General features: G+C 46.3%; 1 pseudogene; it reads left to right on the top strand.

Moving 5' to 3' along the window:
• The first annotated feature begins 6,891 nt into the window (after positions 1-6,891).
• On the top strand, positions 6,892-8,190 carry LOC116737728 (annotated as a pseudogene).
• The last annotated feature ends 393 nt before the right edge of the window (positions 8,191-8,583 follow it).

Genomic DNA, 8,583 nt, shown 5'->3' with positions numbered 1-8,583 from the left:
CAGACTCACCCTGAGCAGGATCTCCAAGTACAGAGCTGCTCTCCTCCTATTCCAAGGGCTCCTGGGGGAGGGGAGGCGACCGAGAAGGTGAACTGAGCCGGGCTGGCCTGCGCTGCTTCTCCTGTTCACTGGTGGTTTATTATCCCAGCAGAGAAATCCAAGAAAAGCCTGATGGGGGCTCTGGGAGATGAGGTCTTGTGATTCAATCGACCAGCCCATCAATCACTTTCCTCCCTGCTCTTTGACTAGGCTTGCTTATTTGCATCTGTGCCTTTGTAGCTGTCCCCAGGCCGGTCTTCCTAGCCTTGACGGAGGAAGAGGGGGGCCCGGCCGAGCGGACATCTCTACTGTGCGTGGGAGCCAGAAGTCCGGCATTCAGGCCTCACTTTGCCCCTCGGAGCTCTCTCAGCCTGTTTCCACATCTGTAGAGTAAGACGAAGCTCGCCCTACCTACCTCCATCTAGAAGTTGTTGTGGGATCAAGGGGCTAATGTGGAGAAAGAGCCCTGAAAACTGTCATCTGTGCCCTTAATGCTGGCGAATCTGGCCCTGGGCCGCCAAGCTGGGGTGTATGGCAGGTGGAGCATGTGGGTGGGGAGAGGGGACGCTCGGTTTGCCCCTACAGTCCAAGGGCTCTTCCCACCCACAGGGCACCACACGCTCAGTGCTTTGGTGTCTTCCTCACCGTTGCCAGGCCTTTCCAGTTCTTTGGGCCATGGTCCCCGTGCACCTCTCTCCCTTGGGGCCCGACTGGTAGGCTCACCTGGCTACACCTGTCACCCTCAGCCTCCTCTAACTTCCACCCGGAGCCAAGTTCCGCCTCAAAGGAGCCTCACAGAGCCAGAGTTCTGACTGCCAGTGTCCTTGGGTGGGCATCCATACCATACCCACAGCCACACCAGTCCTAGAACAAGAACAGGGCTGACCAAGAGTCCTCTGGGCCCATCTTCCCATCTCTGAAGAACAGGTAAGGCTAAGGGCAGAGACCTGGATTTCCTCCCTTTGCCTGAAATTAGATTGAGGACATCTGGGGCCCGTGGGAGCAAGTGACAGGGAGGTAGTTTTTAGTTCAACCCTGGAAGGGCTCTCACAGGGAATACTAGCGGAGCTCAGACATTGCCTGGACAAGACTTCTATGGGGAGTGTTGCAGAAGGGACGCCTCCTGGGCTGGGGCAGACCGAGCGATGTCAGAGCTGGAAGGCCACAACCTGCTTCGACCCTGACCTCCTTCCTTCAGGAGCTCGAACCAATGGTCTCCTAGTCTCCCTGAGCCACAGGCCCTGCGTTTGTGAAAACAGGAAAGTGAGGCCTTCCTAAAAGAGGGTGGTGTGAGGATTGGGAAATACAAGCTAACAGATGCAAAAGCGCTCCTGGCTTGGCCCCGGGTTGGCTTTCGAAAAACCGCTATGAACCTAAGCCAGTGGGGGCTTGGCCCGGAGGACAGTGACGACCCCTTCCTACTCTGGGTGTCTACTAATCGGTACGCTGGCCACAGGCACCTGACTACCCAGGGGCAGAAGCCGCCAGACCAAGTGCCCGCAGCATTGAGAAGGGATCTGCTAAGAGCGGGCAGGTACCACAGCGCCTCATCCTGGGACCGATGTCCTTCTGAAGGGGACAATGGAGAGGATGGGAAAGAAAGCCCTATCTCATGTCCTTCTCCGAGCTACGTGTGATGGCTGTAACTGTGCTGTGGATGTGCTGGGAGGGCAGCAGGGACTGATGGGGCCTGAGCCACATTCTCTAGGTCCTCTTCCCACAGAGGCGTCCAGGGGGCGGAATCGGGCCCTCTTCACGGTGCCAAAATAAACTTGCATTGTTTCCAGCAACACAAGAGGCCTCAGTGAAGCAGCTTTTGCCAAACCCTATAAGGAAGCCAGAGAAGGGAGGGGAGCCTGGAATGAGACATGCCCCCTCTCCCACCCACCTCCCCAGCTTTCTTTTGACTTCCATAAAACTCCATGTAGGCAAGCCCTAAGGCAAATACCCACGGGCGCTGTGGGAATCTGGAGTTTTAGGGGAAAAAGAAGGGACTGGAACTCCCATTTGTTGAATGTTTACTATGTGCTACTTATTTTGCTTATAAAGACAGTCATGTTAATGAGCTGGGGGTGCACACAGACCTGGGTTCACATTCTGACCCTGTCACTTTGCTATGTGATCTGGGAGAGGGAATGGCTCTGAGCTTGTTTCTTCATAGGTGAAATGGAGCTCCTAAGAGTACACTTCAGAGCGTCGTATTAAAGATTAACTCAGAAAAAAAAAAAAAAAAAAAAGAGGTTAGAGAGGGAGGGAGCCAAAACATAAGAGACTCTTAAAAACTGAGAACAAACTGAGGGTTGATGGGGGGTGGGAGGGAGGGGAGGGGAGGGTGGGTGGTGGGTATTGAGGAGGGCACCTTTTGGGAAGAGCACTGGGTGTTGTATGGAAACCAATTTGACAACACATTTCATATTAAAAAAAAAACAAATTCAAATAAACTATACTAGATAAAACACTATTTAAAAAAAAGATTAACTCAGGTAACATGCTTAGTTAGCATAATGCACAGCACATAAAATGCACTCAATATGTTAGTTGTCATTATTATTAAATAGTTGCTATTAGTAATAATAATATTATTTTCAAACTTCGTGACAATACAGAGAGGTAAGTGCTGTAGGTAACTATTTCAAGTATGGAAACTGAGGCTTGAGAGGGATCAAGGCACCTTGATCTGAGATGGGGGCCCAACTGAGTATCCTGATACAGATGCCAGGTTGCTCTGAGGCTGGGAATCCAGAAAGCAACCAAAACAGAGCCTGCCGGGCATCATTGTCATGGTCCAACTACTCCCTAGACTTCATAGGCTTGGCCACCATCATCCAGCTGGGCTTGGCTGACCACCAAAGCCCAGGGTTGCCCTTGCCAGGCCCCAGGGCTCCTCTGTCCCTGGACCATCGATCTGAAGTGAGTGTCTGCACAGCTGGACCCCAGGCTGCCCAGTTGGTTTCCCATTCCTGTACGGACGGCTTACTGCAGTTGATCCAAAGCAGGCTGGGATTTAAAGGCTGGCTCTGTCACTCATTAGCTGGGTGACACTGGGCTTGTTACTTGCTCTGAGCTTCAATTTTCTCATCTGTAATGCTGGAGCAACGGTATCTAGCTTTCTGGGTCCCTGTGAGAATTACTTGAGACGATGGACATGACATAAGTGTCTGGAAGGTTAGTTCACCCCTGCTCCTGGCCTCCCCATCTTGAGACAAATTCTCCCTGGGACCATGGGACTGTGGGGCCCCAGACCGGGACTGATTTTTCCTCCTTAGATATGGATTCTCTGCGTGACATCCTTAATGAAAAACGAATAACTCATGTGTTCATTTCATTAAATGCTGCCCCCACAAAAGTGTGGGCTTGTGCAATTCTCCAAAGACTGTCAACTGGAAGATATCTCGGAATTCCTCGTAAATCAAAAGGTTTCATTTTTCTGCCAAGACAGTCAATTTTCTCTGCCTTGAGTCAGGCGGAGGGGCGGTGCTGGGCTGGGATCCGAGTCAACAGACCTGCCTGCTGGTCCGGACTCTGCCCATGATCAACGCAGGACAGGAGCAAACCGCTTCTTTTGCATTGAGACTCTGAAGTCTCGGTTTCCTCCTCTGAAAAATGGGTGGTGTGTGTGTTGGGGTGGCCTGCTAGATGGTCTTCTGTCTCTTCCTCCAGTTCTAAAATTCTGGAACGTGATCTCTTCTTCTGCCTCTGCTTCTCTCTACCCTCCAGACTCCACCTCTCCAGCCCCCTTCCTGCTCTCCTTCTCCCCTTGCCCTGTCCTGTCTACCTTTCCTGTCAATCAGACCAGATCAGCCCAGGGCAGGGACTGGAGAAAAAAAGTCTATGCATTCCTGGCAGACGACAATCTTCTAATGCCCTTATTGCAAAAGCAGCCCTTCTTTGGGGTGAAAAGAAGGGCAGCCAAGATCTGTGTTTCTATTATGGGGTCCAGAAAGGGGGGCATTTGCTCTTGGCGCTAAGGATGGATACATTTAGGAGTAAGAGGTGGCCCCTTCTCTAAATGCAGCTTTGGGAAGGGGTCCTGGGCCAGCCCAAGGGGGCTTCGTGGTTGCCTGGTGGGGCAGATTCCAGGCCACCCAGAGGGGTCTGTGGCCTGCAGGGCAGTGGGGCGGAGAGTATGCAGGGCAAAGGGCCCTGAGGGAATTCAGCCGCCTAAGAACTGCAGTCTGAGCTGGTCTCTTGGGGAGGATAGGGGAGAATAGCTAATGTATTTGGGTTTCTTCACCACTGAGTTCATCTGATTGACAGAGGGAGATAGAAATAGAGGCCTGGAAAGATTGCCCAGCGCCGGGGTTGGGTGAGAGAAGGAGAGCCAGAGAGAGATGGAGGGGCCAAAGAGAGAAGCAAAGAAGGGAAAGAGGAATAGAGAAAAGAGAGAAGGGAAGGAGAGAGGAAAGCAGGCAAGAAGGAAGGAAAAAGGAAGGAAAGAGAGTGAGGAAGGAAAATGTTTCCCAGACCGTGTCATCTGAGTGCCACCAATCCTCCAAGACTGAGGGGTGGGGCAGGCATGCTGAGGGTCCAGCCCTGTGCGGGGCGACTTTCCCACCATCCCTCTCCTGGGGCTTTGCTGTGCCCACTGCTCCATGGCCTCCCCAGCAGAAGCCACTTCCAAGCCTCCTCATTGCCCCACTCTGGCAGCCCTATTTACCTAAAACACAAAGTCAGTAATTGCCCTGGAGCTGCGCAAGGAAGTAGCGGGCCCTGTGTGGCTGGCAAGTCCCAGAAGCGAGTCCTAGCAGCACAATTAGACAGGCACAGAACCGAGTACTCAAAATACAGCACGCACTGTCCCACTCACTAGATCACTAAATATGCTTTTGCCTCTGTTTTTACCATACTAGCACATGTACACGTATAAACCCACTCCATTCACCATGTTTGGCTTTAAACATCTCTTTACTAGTTCTGAAAATAAAATCCACTGAAAGACCTGCAACCATTAAGAGCTCTGTCTGTCCATCTACCCATCCATCCATCCATCCATCCATCCATGTAGAGTCTGCCTTTTCAAGGGACTTTTATTATTTATTTATTTATTTATTTATTTATTTATTTATTTATTTAAAGTTTATTTATTTTGAGAGAGAGAGAGAAAGCATGAGTCAGGGAGGAACAGAGAGAGAAGGACAGAGAGAGAATCCCAAGCTCTGTCAGCACAGAGCCAATGCAGGGCTTGAACTCATGAGCCATGACATCATGACTTGAGCCAAAGTCGGACGCTTAACCAACTGAGCCTCCCAGCCACCTATCAAGGGACTTTTAATTGAGTATCTACAGTACACCAGGCAGTTGGCTTTACTGGGTCAACCACAAAAACAGGCCTTGCCCTCAAGGGGCACACTTTCTGTTGGGTAAACACACATAAATAATTTATTATTATATATATTATAAGTGGAATAATAAGAATGTTACCAATTGTTATCTGGTAAAAACAAAACAAGACAAATCAACTGTGTCAGGCAACTGTTACACATAATCTGTAATGTGGACCCTGACTTCCAGAACAGAGGTGCCCTGCTCTCTGCCACCCACCTGTGGATAGATGACCTGTCTGGCTAGTGTGTCCTGATTCAGAGCTGGCATCTACTTTTTTAAAGAAAATATTGTTTTTTAAATGCATAAAACTGGGGCGCCCGGATGGCTCAGTCGGTTAATGTGTCCGACCTTGGCTCAGGTCATGATCTTGGCGATTCATGAGTTCAAGCCTCATATTGGGCTCTGTGCTGACAGCTTAGAGCCTGGATCCTGCTTTGGATTCTGTGTCTCCCTCTCTCTTTGCCCCTCCCCTGCTTGTGCTCGGTCTTTCTCTCTCTCTCTCAAAAATAAAATAAAACATTAAAACAAATAAATGCATAAGACCTATAAAGCAAATACCTTTGTAACCATCCATGAGATCAAGAAATAGACCTAGAACATCTCCAGTACCTGTGAAGTGCCCCAACTCCACACCTCTCCCAATCAAATCTCCTCCCCTTCTCCCCAGAGGTCAACACTATCCTGACTTTTCTGGTCATCATTACCTTTCTATATGGTTTTATCCTCTGTGTATGTACCCTAAAAATCTTAGAGTGAACGGTAGGAGACTAAATGGTTGGATAACAGCAATTTTATACAGTTTAAGCTAATGGTTAATTTACCTTTAGGCTTGGCAAGTAAGTACTTACTGTATGCATTCTTTTTTTTAATTGAGGTATAATTGACTTTGTGTAACCTGCCGTGCTTCCCTATCCTAGAATGTGAGTATAGTAAAGCATAATTTTTTAAGTGTTTATTTATTTTTGAGAGAGATAGAGTGTGAGTCGGGGAGAGATGGTGGCGGGGGGCGGGGGTTGGGGGCACAGAGGATCCAAGCAGGCTCTATGCTGAGAGCCTGATGCTGTGCTCGAACTCATAAATCATGAGAGCATAACCTGAGCCACAATTGGATGCTTAACCAACTGAGCCACCCAGGTGCCCCAAAGCCTTTCATTTCATCTGCCTCTCCAAGTGCAATGTCCATGGCCATGTTGGAGTGATCTGTAAAGACACCACAAGGTACTTTCTCCTCCTTTATAACACATTTCCCTACCACTCTTTTGCTCCAGCATTTTTTTAAAGTCTGTTTTTCTTTCTCACTGCTCTGTAACCCTACCTCTATGTTATATCAAGTATCCCTATATGTGTTGATCTGTTCATGAGGTCTCTATTCTGTTTCAGTGATCTATTTCTCTATGCCTGTGCCAATGACACATTGTCTTAATTACTATGACCTTATGGTAAGTAATAATCCCTGATAGGACAATTCCTTCACTTTGTTTTTCTTATTTCACTCTCATATGAATTTTACAATAAGTTTACCAAATCCTACATGCAATAATGTGTTGGGATTTTGATTGAATGCTTTGAATCCACATATAAATTTGGTGGAAAATGACATCTTTACAATGCTGACCTATCTATCCATGAATATAGTATACCTCTGCATTTTTTAGAGTATCCTTTACTGTCCCTCAATAAAGTTTAATAATTTTTTTATAGAAGTCTAACATACAGGCCATTGGAGCCCTGTGTTGCTGCCATGTCTTTTGGGGCCAGTGTGAATGTCCTGCAATGCCTGATGGAGCAGCTCAAGCTGGATGCCAGTGTGGAGAGTATCAAGGTCTCACAGGCACCTGCAGAGCTTCAACAGTACTGCACGTAAAATGCCTGCAAGGATGCTCTGCTGGTAGGTGTTCCAGCTGAAAGCAACACTTTCTGGGAGCTCAGATCCTGTGCTTTATTCTAAAGGCTGGGAAGAAGTTTCCTGAGGAATGCTTTTAAGCGTAAAGTGATGGATGACTGCTTCTAAGTCTCAAGAAATCACTTTTTTCCAGCCAAATGACTCTTAGATATTTCGGGCCTGTCCTGTGGCCTGGTCCTATAGCCAAAATTCTACAGAAATTGATGAGTTTCTACTCGGATAAGAGAACTGAGTGAAAGAATGGACTTTAGACAATAATGGCCTGATTCTTTTGGTAAAGTGCTTCTATATTTAAGACAAACAAAAATGTTACCACCAAATATACTTTTTCATGAGCAAATTACTAGTGTTTCTATATCTGGATATCATGTTTGTTTTATTGACTAATGTTTACAGTTTGGGAAGGAAAAACATTTTTGTTAAAAAATTTGTATTTTGTTAATTTGTTGTTCCTAAGATTTTTATACCATAACAAAACTTGTTATTTTCTCATGAATTTACAGTTTCTAAATGAAGACAAGCAAGTATAAACTGGGAGAAGAATAAGTTTTATTGATCAAATGATGTCTTGATTTTTCTAAATGAGAAGATTATTTTATTTGTAAAACTAACATGGGAGCTGTTTCTTAGCAAACATATTTGTAAAGATTCGGTCTTTATCTTAAGTTCCTCTACTTTATAGTCATGGTTGTATCTTAAAAAAAGGTACATCATTTCATGTCTTAAAAAATGTTTACATGTGATCTTCTGAACATTGCAAATGATTAAAAACAAAATAATGGAAAATACTACAACCTAAATTCTTAATGTCACAAGTGTTTTACTTTGATGATGTGCTTTGATTTAATTTGGGACACTTAAAAAGATTTTTTTAACGTTTTTATTTTTGAGAGAGAGAGAGAGACAGAGAGACAGAGAGAGAGAAAGAGCATGACTGGGGGAGGGGAAGAGAGAGAGGGAGACACAGAATCTGAAACAGGCTCCAAGCTCTGACCTGTCAGCACAGAGCCAACACAGGGCTTGAAACCCCTGCCAACACGAGATCATGAACCTGAGACGAAGTCAGACGCTCAACTGACTGAGCCTCCAGGTGCCCCAATTTGGGACACCTTTAAAAATACTTTGTGTTTGTAGTAATCTTTATGAGCTTGGAAATAAAATTCTGCTTAATTATCATTTTCTAAGATAAAAAAGTATAACATAAATTTTGTTAGGAACTAATGTCATAAATCCCTCATTTTGTTGCAAATGTATATGAATCACTTTTTAAAAAGTTCATTTTTCTCACATTAGTTGTTCATGTATTGAAAAAACTC

This window comes from Lynx canadensis, chromosome A3, assembly GCF_007474595.2.
Source record: "Lynx canadensis isolate LIC74 chromosome A3, mLynCan4.pri.v2, whole genome shotgun sequence".
Lineage (NCBI taxonomy): Eukaryota > Metazoa > Chordata > Mammalia > Carnivora > Felidae > Lynx > Lynx canadensis.
This window is presented reverse-complemented; position numbering and strand designations above follow the sequence as displayed.